General features: G+C 45.7%; 2 protein-coding genes across 2 annotated transcripts in view; one reads left to right on the top strand and one right to left on the bottom strand.

The window, feature by feature from the left end:
• Nucleotides 1–12096, bottom strand: part of LOC125878859 (uncharacterized) — a 265428-nt gene that overhangs the window by 208073 nt on the left and 45259 nt on the right. The gene's annotated exons all lie outside the window — the stretch shown is intronic.
• Nucleotides 1–12096, top strand: part of rcn3 (reticulocalbin 3, EF-hand calcium binding domain) — a 32097-nt gene that overhangs the window by 19433 nt on the left and 568 nt on the right. The window lies entirely within an intron of this gene.

Here is a 12096-nt window from a genome sequence, read left to right as displayed (position 1 = left end):
TATACAGATTTTCCACCATTTTGAATTTGTTGAAAAACACTTAAAATCGATCTCTTCCTAGGAAGTTTGACCGATCTGCATGAAACTCGGTGAACATAATCTAGGGACCAATATCTAAAGTTCCCTCCTGGCAAAAGTTGGAAAACTTACTAAAACTGAGATTCTATAAGGCAATGAATATTGCGGAGGGCATGGCTCATCACATAAAGGTGTATAACATCTCAAGGGTTTCACCCATCACCACGCAACTTTGTAGGCATATGACCACACATAATCTGAGGGGACCCCACCATTATTGACCCGATAAAACAAAATGGGGGCGCTAGAGAGCTACTTTCTTATCTAGGCCTAACCGCCATATCGATTTTTACTAAACGTGGTAGATATGTAGAACAGGACGCCTCAAGGTGACTGGAGAAATTTAACTCTAGTTGGCAACTGGGTGGCGCTATAACAACAGAAAAATACTTAAAAATGGCTAAAATGCAACCGATCGCTGTGGCTGCCCCTGTGGCCAAATGTTTTGTTTTTTTTCCTCATTTTTGGTATGACTGAGTCATGGTATGGTATGCTGTACATAATCACGGAAACTGTCAGTGTGTCATTCTGTCAGTCAGTCATTCTACCAGTGCGCCCCACTTTTAAGTCAACACAACATAAACACTTTAACTAGTATAACAACTAAACAATAAGACATTACATGTAGTTTGAGGTGTTGGTCTTTTCAACGTGCTACCTCAACTACTAATGTACAGTTTTTGCTCACTAACTATCTCACTATTGGCAATGGTACTACTGTACTTTCAATAAAGCAATCATACTATCAAATTCACAAAAACTGTCTGAATATATTGCTCTTCTTAATGGGTTCAGTTGAATATTTAATCTGCAATTTTCTATGACCTGTATCCCAAACACACACCATGTGAAACTGCACGTGGGCAACTGTGCACTCAGTGCACTCAACTAGTCCATATTAGTTATTATTATTGTCAGTTGTCCTGGGCCCTATTTCAGAAAGCAGGCTCAACAAACTCTGAGCCTAATCCCGATCTCCGGGTCGACTGAGCCTGAGCTGGGAAACTCTGAGTTTTCAGTTCCAGAATAGCTGATCAGAATCAGTTCAGTCAACTATGAGTATGCTCAGCCTGAGAGAGGCGTGTTCACGGTGAGCACCAAAAGCCATCATCAGTAGAGTGCAGATAACATGATATTCAGTGTCCGAAAGCAGAAAGCCACTTCTTTCATCCCAACTGAATCAGATTTTAATGACCGTGAAATGAAAAAAAAAAATTAAAGCTGCGAGCAGCATTGGACGGGACCTCGGACTCGCCGTTTCGGCCTCCAGCTCACGTAGACAGTGCGAATTATTTGTAAGCATCGAAATGTCGAGAAAACAAGCAATGTCAAGGGTATGCAAGGTCATTTTTGGCAATAGAGGGACTTAATATCACAGTACGTTACAATATGTATTTAACGGTCATTATCACAAAAGTAGCAACAGTATTATCAGTAATAAAGGCTGTAGTAGTATGTGATAGATGGAAAACACTGATATATAATGTGTAGATGCTGTTTAAAATGAAGATTCTGCAGCTGCAATCTGTCCTTTAAAGACTGTGACTGACACACACACACACACAGAGGTCTGTGTCTGTGAGAGTGAAGGCATTGTCATGACGATTAATGAGTTGCATGCAGCAGAGGGAGAGACGAGCTGTGAGACCAGGCAGATTAACATGGCTTTACAATGTCTCAAACTCCTCCCTTTAATTCCCAAACCGTGGGTCCAATCTGAGCATACCAGCAGAGAGATACACTCGTCCTAAATGCAGAAATATAGTTTTTTATGTTTGTGGAGTCAAAAATGCGATCTTGGTCGTAAGTTTAAGATGTGTTGCCCCTCATGTTTTCTTTTGAAGATCATCAGAAGGTTTTGTGACACGTCACCTTTGAGCGCTTATAAAATCCAAACCGTTCCAGTAATGACAAAGTTATTTAGATTATTTGTTCAGCAGGGTGTGAGCTGTCATGTGTGCGAGTTTGAGGCTGATACGATAAATGGTCTAGGAGGAGATATTTTTTTAAAAATACAGCCGAGGTCCCTAAAAATCTAATACGGAAGGTGCAGTTAAACAGTATGAGGTGGGAGTGGAAAAAATTGCAGAGCATGTTAATGGGTAATGTGAAGTGATGTGATGTAATGTGATGAGTTAATGTGTCTAATATACAGAAAATATAGAAACATTTTTAGATCTTAACAGTCTTCATATATTGTAATATAATTTGCTATATCCTCTTATTCAGCTGTAATCTGATGGAGCCCAGATGCACGGGGCACAAACTCAAAATCAAACACAAAAATGTTGTACAGTTGTTTTGCCTGTACTTGTGTCATTCTGTCAATGTTAAGCTAAGGTTAATTGAATTGCTGAATTGCTGTGAAATGACTTCTGATTCACGTAATCTCCTTTATTCTCAGATGGAGCTATTATGGGATATTGAGTCCCATAAATGAGCCAGTTACACCACTGAATCTATGAATATATGAAAAGTATTCATGAATCACTGCATCATGTATCCACGTAGATTAATTTCTGATTAACACTGACAAACCTGCAGTTCTGTGGAATTCCTCTTTTTTTAAAGATTAATTTTTGGGCGGGGCGGCACGGTGGTGTGGTGGTTAGCACTCTCGCCTCACAGCAAGAGGGTTGATGTTCGATCCCGGGCGTGGGAGCCCTTCTGTGCGGAGTTTGAATGTTCTCCCCGTGTCAGCGTGGGTTCTCTCCGGGCACTCCGGCTTCCTCCCACAGTCCAAAGACATGCAGATTGGGGACTAGGTTAATTGATAACTCTAAATTGTCCGTAGGTGTGAATGTGAGCGTGAATGGTTGTTTGTCTCTATGTGTCAGCCCTGCGATAGTCTGGCGACCTGTCCAGGGTGTACCCTGCCTTTCGCCCGATGTCAGCTGGGATAGGCTCCAGCCCCCCAGCGACCCTCAAGAGGATGAAGCGGTTAGAAGATGAATGAATGAATGAATAATTTTTGGGCTTTTGTTGCTTTTAATGACAAAACAGCATAACGTTATGGGGGGAGAGGGAACGACACGCACGGGAGGCTGCAGGCTGGGTTTGAACCCGCGCCCGCTGCATTAGGGACTGAGCGTCAGATCACAGGGCGTCTGCTCCATCCACTAAGCCACCGATGTCCCGTTGAAAGTACTTTGATAATCAATTCTGATTTATGTCCAGGGAAAACCACAAAAACGAGCAAAAAGTGCCAGAGACACTTTTTCTTAAGGTACAACAAACCGCTGTCTCTCTGATGTGTTCAGTGTCTCTGATGTTATAAAGAAAAGAATCAAAGGACAATGCATAAAATGTGCTGTGATGATAATGTAAATCCTGGATGTGTATTATTTGATATATTTGGGTGGAACAGATTGTTAAGATAAATGATATTGTGATGTGAAATTGTATCTTTCATATAGACACTCCTCCAGGGAGACATCCAAACAGGGTCTAATCACCTACTCCTTACGCAACAGCCTCTGAATAAACTGTGCCTCAACATCCACCACTTCATTCACTAAAAGGACACGCAATGTTTCTCCTTCCAGCAGGGAGGTATTCCATCAAGCAGGCTAAAGGCAAATCCAGACTTAAACGGCCAAGTCTGGCTAATGTAAGCCAGAGTTCTGTTCCATCAAAGTGGCTAAGATTAGCCTCACATCGGTAACCATGGAAACCATGGATCTGGCTAAGCCTGATTGAGCTAAACTCCAGTTTCCATTCCATCAAACTGAGCCACAACTCCGTTCCATCAAGGTGGTTAACCTGAATCCCAGCCTAGTAACCATGGTAACTTATGCTGCCGGGCAATCCTGGTCTGTAGCAGGATTAAGGTGAAGATTAGCTCCATCTATGATCAAAAAATGTTCAATAGACAAGAACAGACACCTAAAAGACAGTTCTGCCAGTGCTTTTACACACTCACAACTGTCATGTAATGATAAAATAATATGTAGATTATAAAATATATAACAATTAATTAAAAAAAATTAACTATTAAAAAACAAATTAAAATGTAATAAAAATAAGATAATTAAAAAAAAAACACACAACAGTAAAGCCATAATCAATTTAATAAAAACAAAACTATAATAAAATGAAACTGAGGTATTAAAAAAAAAAGATTGTACATGAATATGTGATTGCCCTCCCATCCCCACCCCACTCTGTTTCCAATTTGCTAGCAAATTCACAGCCAGTTAAGGTCAACTGACAACAGCCAGAGAAGGAGAGGGACACACCCAGGGAGACACAGAGACAGAGCAAGAGAGGGTAAATTAGGAAATAATGGCATGCCCCTTCATCAAGGATCCTGTTGATGAGGAGGCCCACATTGTTTAGTGGGCCTTCCAACCACCAGCCCCAAGGGTCTTCCAGGACAGGACCAACACATTGATACAGACAGACTCCTATCTGTGGGAGAGGTACCGGTTCAGCAGGCAGAGCATAGTGTATCTATGCAGTTTGCTGGAACCACACATTATAAAGGTCACATGCCGCAGACAGTCTCTGACCACTGTGCAGTCAGTCTGTATTGCACTGAGGTTCTTTGCTAGCGGTACATTCCTGTATAGTGTTGGTGATGCTGAGAGGCTAAGTAAGGTAACTGTTTGCAGAGAGGTAAAAAGGGTGTATTTTTTATTCATTTTGATTATTTCTAGCATCACCATACATCATGCATAGGGCTTGATTTGTTCACATTAACATATGGTTATCTTTTCTATTTATGAATTAACCATGACACAAAGCAACCACATTAAAATGGGACACACACCATTGTGGTTAGTCTGTTCCTCATCCTATAACACATTCCATACATTTAAAGGGATTTTCCTTATTTTGACATAATAAGGGATAGAGCTCACAATTGACTCCCAAATTATGAGAAATAGATAATTGATTCACTATCACCTGCATTCACTTAATAGTTTTCTTCATCTCCACTGAACTGATGGATTTGCTAAATGGAATTTTCTACAATCAGTAGATAAATGTCGTGTGATTATTTCCTATAAACTGATCATTTCGGAAATGTCATAATCTACAATCAATTATGTGATAAATGCGATGATTGACATAAAATAGTTTGATGAAATGCATCATCTGAAATGTACATAGGAATCAGTAGATAAATGTGATAAATAGTCTTTCACTAATATTAATTTACACATTTGGTGAATTTCATTAGGCATACTTGAATTGTTAGCTTTAATAGGTGTTCTTATCTACATATATTTTGTCCTTTTGATGCAGGATTTATTGAACATGATATGCTGAAATGCTGAATTTTCTTTGTCACTTGCACATTAAGCCTGTCGGCAATATTCCGCCACGCCACCTGCCTTGCTTTATTAATTGCTGCAGTATTGCCTTTTTCTTAATTATGTCCTTATAGTCCTCATACACTTCCATAAAGAGCGTTTGCTCCGCCGTAGAAAAAGCCTCCACTCGCTCCTTTCTGTTGCTTTTTGACATTTTGCAACATTTTCAGCACTCGACTAGTTTGGACTTTTATTTTCCCTGGGCGCGTGCATGAGTTGAGGCTTAACAGGTGAGGCTTGAATTAGCGTCAATTGGAGCCAGCTGATTTCACTTGATGGAACGGGTTGGCGCTAGATTGGGAGTTGGCATTTAGTCAAACCTCAAGATTATACCTTAGTCTGGATATTCTTAGCTACGTTGATGGAATACCCCCCAGGTGATCAGCCTCAGGCTTAGATGAAGCAAACCTGCAAGCCAGCAGGTTTGCTTCACGGAGTAGGCTAAGTTGCCATAGTAACTGACTCAGGGTTACGCTGAGCTAGCTTTGTGACACGGAAAACTAAGAGTTTCCCTCATCTCAGGCTCAACATACTCAGAGTTTTCACTAATCTTGCTTTCTGAAATAGGCCCCTGATGAATAATTCCAAGCATTTAAAATTTGACAAATTGTTTTTGTTCTATAGATCTCATGTAGGCTAATGAGTTTATTGCTTTAAACATCAGTTTGATTATCTGCAATTTTGCACACATTCGCCATGATAAATGTAGATCAATATTATTAACTATTTGAATGAGCTGAGCAGGACCCTATTTCAGAAAGCAGGCTCAACAAACTCTGAGCCTTATCCCGATCTCCGAGTTGACTGAACCTGAGCTGGGAAACTGAGTTTTCGGTTCCAGAACAGCTGATCAGAATCAGATCAATCAACTCTGAGTATGTTCAGCCCAAGGGAAGCGTGTTCATGGTGAGCACCAAAAGACATCATCAATGGAGTGCAGATAACGTGATTCTCAGTGACAGAAAGTGGAGTTAAAAGAGCCACTTGTTTCATCTCAACTGAATTGGAGATTTTAATGACGCAAATGAAGACTGGTTTGGACCCAGTTTAACAGCGTGAGGTGTGATGGTGTGAGTACAAAGTGTGTTGATAGGTGACGTGTAGTGACATTATGTGATGTGATGCCTTAATGAGTCTAATATAGACTACAGAAAATATATCAACATTTATATAGGCCTATCTTAACAGTGTTCATATATTTTAATATAATCTGCTATATCCTGTTATTCACCTGTAATCTGGTGGAGCCCAAACGCACTTGGCAGCAACTCAAAATAAAACACAAAAATATTATCCAGACAAAAAATTTTTTTTGCTTATATTTATATTATTCTGTCAGTAGTAGGCTGAGGTTAACAAATTGCTTAACTGCGGTGAAATGATTCACGTATCTCCTTTATTCAGATGTAGGTATGGTGGGGATGTGAGTCCATATATGCAGCCAATTACACTGCAGAATCTTTGAATATATGAAAATTATTCATAAATCATTACATGATGTATCCACGCAGATTAATCTGTTATTAACACTGACAAACCTGCAGTTCTTTGGAATTCCTCTTTGATGATCCTTTCTGATTTATGCCCACTGAAAACCACAAAAACTGGCAAAAGTCTTCTCAGAGCCAAAGACACTTTTCGTACAGCCCGACAAACCGCTGTCTCTACTCCGATGATAATGTAAATCCACAATGTGTAACGTTAGCCTAATAGGCTATTTGATATATCTGGATGGAACAGATTGTTCAGACAAATGATTAGTGTGGCTCCTCCGAGAACCGTCACCTTATCGTGGTGGGAGTTTGAGTGCCCTAATGACCCTAGAAGCTATGCTGTCGGGGGCATTTTGCCCCTGGTAGGGTTTCCCATGGCAGATTGGTTCTGGGCGAAGGGTCAGACGAAGAACGGTTCAAAGACCCTTCATGATGGATACAAACAAGCACACGTGTACCCGGCCCGGAGGGTCACCAGGGCCCCACCCTGGAACCAGGCCTGGGGTTGGGGCCCGTGGGCGAGCGCCTGGTGGTCGGGCCTTCACCCATGGAGTCCGGCCGGGCCCAGCCCGAACCAGCTACATGGGCTCGTACCCCTGCAGGCCCACCACCCGCAGAGGGATCCAGAAGGGTTCGGTGCAATGTGGATTGGGCAGCAGACCAAGGCGGGGGCCTTGGCGGTCCGATCCTCGGTTACAGAAGTTGGCTCTTGGGACATGGAATGTCACCTCTCTGGCGGAGAAGGAGCCGGAGCTTGCTTGCTCATGGCCTGCCCGATCTGAACCCGAGTGGTGTTCAGTTATTGGACTTCTGTGCGGGTCGCAGTTTGGCCATAACTAACACCATGTTCAAACATAAGGATGTCCATCGGTGCACGTGGCACCAGGACAGCCTAGGTCGCAGGTCAATGATCAACTTTGTAGTCGTATCATTTGACCTGCGGCCATATGTTCTGGACACTTGGATGAAGAGAGGAGCAGAGCTGTCAGCTGATCACCACCTGGTGGTGAGTTGGATCAGATGGTGGGGGAAGATGCCGAGCAGACCTGGCAGGCCCAAACGAACAGTGAGGATCTACTTGGAACGCCTGGCGGAAAAACCTGTCCAGATGATCTTCAACTCCCACCTCCGGGAGAGCTTCGACCACATCCCGAGGGCAGAGGGGGACATTGAGTCCGAATGGGCCTTGTTCCGCTCTGCCATTGTCGAGGCGGTGGTTGCGAGCTGTGGCTGCAAGGCCGCTGGGGCGAGTCGCGGCGGTAATCCCCGAACCCGCTGGTGCACACCAGAGGTGAGGGGAGCCGTCAGGCTGAAGAAGGAGGCCTACAGGGCATGGTTGGTCTGTGGGTCTCCAGAAGCAGCTGACGGGTACCGGTGGGCCAAGCGGAGCGCAGCGGCGGCAGTCTTGGAGGCAAAAACTCGGGCGTGGGAGGAGTTTGGTGAGGCCATGGAGGAAGATTATTGATCGGCTCCAAAGAGGTTCTGGCAAACTGTCCGGCGCCTCAGGGGGGGAAGGCGGCAACTTGCTCACACTGTTTACAGTGGGGGCGGGGAGCCGCTGACATCAACTGGGGACATTGTCAGGCGGTGGAAGGAATACTTTGAGGAGCTCCTCAATCCCACCAACATGTATTCCAGTGAGGAAACAGAGACGGGGGTCTCGGGGCGGGTTGCTGAGGTAGTGAAACAACTCAGCAACCGGGGGTGGATGAGATTCGTCCTGGATATCTCGAGGCTCTGGATGTTGTAGGGCTGTCCTGGCTGACACGCCTCTGCAACATTGCGTGGACATCGGGGGCAGTGCCTCTGGAGTGGCAGACCGGGTTGGTGGTTCCCATTTTCAAGAAAGGGGACCAGAGGGTGTGTTCCAACTACAGGGGGATCACACTCCTCAGCCTACCCGGTAAGGTCTACTCCAGGGTGCTGGAGAAGAGGGTCCGGTCGATAGTTGAACCTCAGGTTGAGGAGGAGCAATGTGGTTTTCGTCCCGGACGTGGAACCGTGGACCACCTCTTTACCCTTGCCAGGGTGCTGGAGGGGGCATGGGAGTTTGCCCAACCAGTCCACATGTGTTTTGTGGATTTGGAGAAGGCTTACGACCGTGTCCCCAGGGGCATCCTGTGGGGGGTGCTCCGGGAGTATGGGGTTGGTGGCCCCTTGCTAAGGGCCATCCAGTCCCTGTACTGAAGGAGCATGAGTCTGGTTCGCGTGGCTGGCAGTAAGTCGGACCTGTTCCCGGTGAGGGTTGGACTCTGCCAGGGCTGCCCTTTGTCACCGGTTCTGTTCATAACTTTTATGAACAGAATTTCTAGGCGCAGCGGAGTGATGGAGGGTGTCAGGTTCGGTGATGGGAGGATCTCGTCCCTGCTTTTTGCGGATGACGTGGTCCTCCTAGCTCCATTGAACAGTGACCTCCAGCTCTTGCTGGGACGGTTCGCAGCCGAGTGTGAAACGGCTGGGATGAGAATCAGTACCTCCAAGTCTGAGGCCATGGTCCTCAGCCGGAAAAGGGTGGATTGCCCACTCCAGGTCGGGGGGGGGGTCCTTCCTCAGGTGGAGGAGTTTAAGTATCTCGGGATCTTGTTCACAAGTGAGGGTAGGATGGAGCGGGAGATTGACAGGCGGATTGGGCGGCGTCAGCAGTGATGCAGGCGCTTAACCGGTCCGTTGTGGTGAAGAGGGAACTTAGCCAGAAAGCGAAGCTCTTGATTTACCGGTCGATCTACGTTCCAACCCTCACCTATGGTCACGAGCTCTGGGTAGTGACTGAAAGAATGAGATCGCGAGTACAAGCGGCCAAAATGAGTTTCCTCCGCAGGGTGGCTGGGCTCAGCCTTAGGGATAGGGAGAGGAGCTCAGACATCCGGGAGGGACTCGGAGTAGAGCCGCTGCTCCTCCACATCAAGAGGAGCCAGTTGAGGTGGTTCGGGCATCTGGTAAGGATGCCTTCCGGACGCCTCTCTTGGGAGGTGTTTCGGGCGTGTCCAACCGGGAGGAGACCTCGGAGCTGCCCCAGATCACGCTGGAGGGACTACGTCACCCGGCTGGCCTGGGAACGCCTCGGGGTTCCCGCGGAAGAGCTGACGTAAGTGCCTGGGGAGAGGACTGTCTGGGCTTCTTTGCTGAGGCTGCTGCCCCGCGACCCGGGCCCGGATAAGCGGAGGACGATGAGTACAAGTACGAGTACGATTAGTGTGATATAAAATCCTATCTTTCATATAGACACTCCTCCAGGAACGATGAGACAACCAAACGGGGTCTAATCACCAACTCTTGACGCAACAGTCTCTGAAAGTCATGGACCTCAACGTCCACGACTTTTGTGGTGGTATTCAATATATTGCATCATCATTGCTCTTATTTTGCCATGTTGGTAACAGGAAGTAGTTCGAGCCTAAGCTCTGTATCTTGTGTTGTCCCATGTGCAGAAGCTTGGGCCCCATTCCAATCCGGCCCCCTACTCAAGCCCTGAACTCTCAGGGTTCCCCTGAGAGTCTGAAAGGGCTCCGGATGCTGTAAATAGGAATGGGACAGCACTTATCCCCCTCTCTACAAAATGTTGTTGACACTGGCGGCTCTGGGCATGATCATTTATTGGTTATTGTAAGCACAATGCTATGAACTGTGGGTAATTTCCTTACCGTAAGTCCGCATCGATGCTGACCTACGGTAAGGGGGCATAAAGGGCTCACTCACTGACTTGACAATTTGACAATGGGACAGCCCTCACACACTCACGTGCTTCACATGAACGTGCCTCTAAGTCAGTGAGTCTGTAAGGGATCGGATTGGAATTGGCCTTGAACAATGTGGGTCAGCATTAATGCAGCTCGACGTTACACTCAATATCTGTTGCAGTAAATCCTTAACGCACAACACAACTTTATTCACAAAAGGACACGCCATGTTTCTCCTTCCTGTGACACGCTCAGCAGGCGATCAGCCTCAGGCTTAGATGAGGCAAACCTGGGAGCCAGCAGGTTTGCTTCACGGAGTATGTTGCCATCGTAACTGACCCAGGGTTTAATTTAATTTTTAATTCTATATACTTTATTAGTCCCCAAGGGAATATTCAATATTTCCATGGCCGAGCACCCCGAGCAATTGGGGGTTCAATGCAAAGACAAGACATTTAATGTTCAAACTGATACTTTATCGTTTTTGTAAATAAACACTCAATCTGAATTTGATGCGTGCGACATGTTTTTAAAAAAGTTGGGACAGGGGCAACAAAAGACTGGGAAAGTTACCAATTAACCCGAGGAATGTTCCAAACGGGTCTTTTTGAACATTCCACAGGTAAACAGGTTCATTGGTAACAGCTGATAGTACCATGATTGGGTATAAACGGGGTGTCCTCAAAAGGCTCAGCTGTTCGCAAGGACGGCGTGAGGTTCACCACTCGTAGAAAACTGTGTGGACAAATAGTCTGATTTCACCCTCTACAGTCCACAATATCATCAAAGATTCAGAGAATCTGGAGAAATCTCTTCATGTAAGGGGCAAGGCTGAAAACCAACACTGAATGGCCTTTGACCCCTCAGGTTGCACTGCATTAAAAACTGACATGACTGTATAAAATATAATACTACATAGGCCCAGGAGCACAAATCCATTGTTAGTAAACAGCTCATCCCTGCATCTACTAATGCAAGTTAAGACTCTACCATGCAAAGTGAAAGCCTCAACAACATCCAGAAACAACGCCAACTATTCTGGGCCTGAGCTCATCTGAGATGGACTGACACAAAGTGGAAAAGTGTGCTGTGGTCTGACGAGTCCATATGACAAATTCATTCATTCATTCATCTTCTAACCGCTTCATCCTCTTGAGGGTCGCGGGGGGGCTGGAGCCTATCCCAGCTGACATCGGGCGAGAGGCGGGGTACACCCTGGACAGGTCGCCAGACTATCACAGGGCTGACACATAGAGACAGACAACCATTCACACTCACATTCACACCTATGGACAATTTAGAGTTATCAATTAACCTAGTCCCCAATCTGCATGTCTTTGGACTGTGGGAGGAAGCCGGAGTGCCCGGAGAGAACCCACGCTGACACAGGGAGAACATGCAAACTCCACACAGAAGGGCTCCCACGCCCGGGATCGAACCGGCAACCCTCTTGCTGTGAGGCGAGAGTGCTAACCACCACACCACCGTGCCGCCCCCATATGACAAATTGTTTTTGGAAATCTTTGACGT

The sequence above is a fragment of the Epinephelus fuscoguttatus genome, linkage group LG19 (assembly GCF_011397635.1).
Source record: "Epinephelus fuscoguttatus linkage group LG19, E.fuscoguttatus.final_Chr_v1".
NCBI classification, from domain to species: Eukaryota; Metazoa; Chordata; class Actinopteri; order Perciformes; family Serranidae; genus Epinephelus; species Epinephelus fuscoguttatus.
Note: the sequence above shows the minus strand (reverse complement) of the source record. Positions and strands in the feature narration are given on the sequence as shown.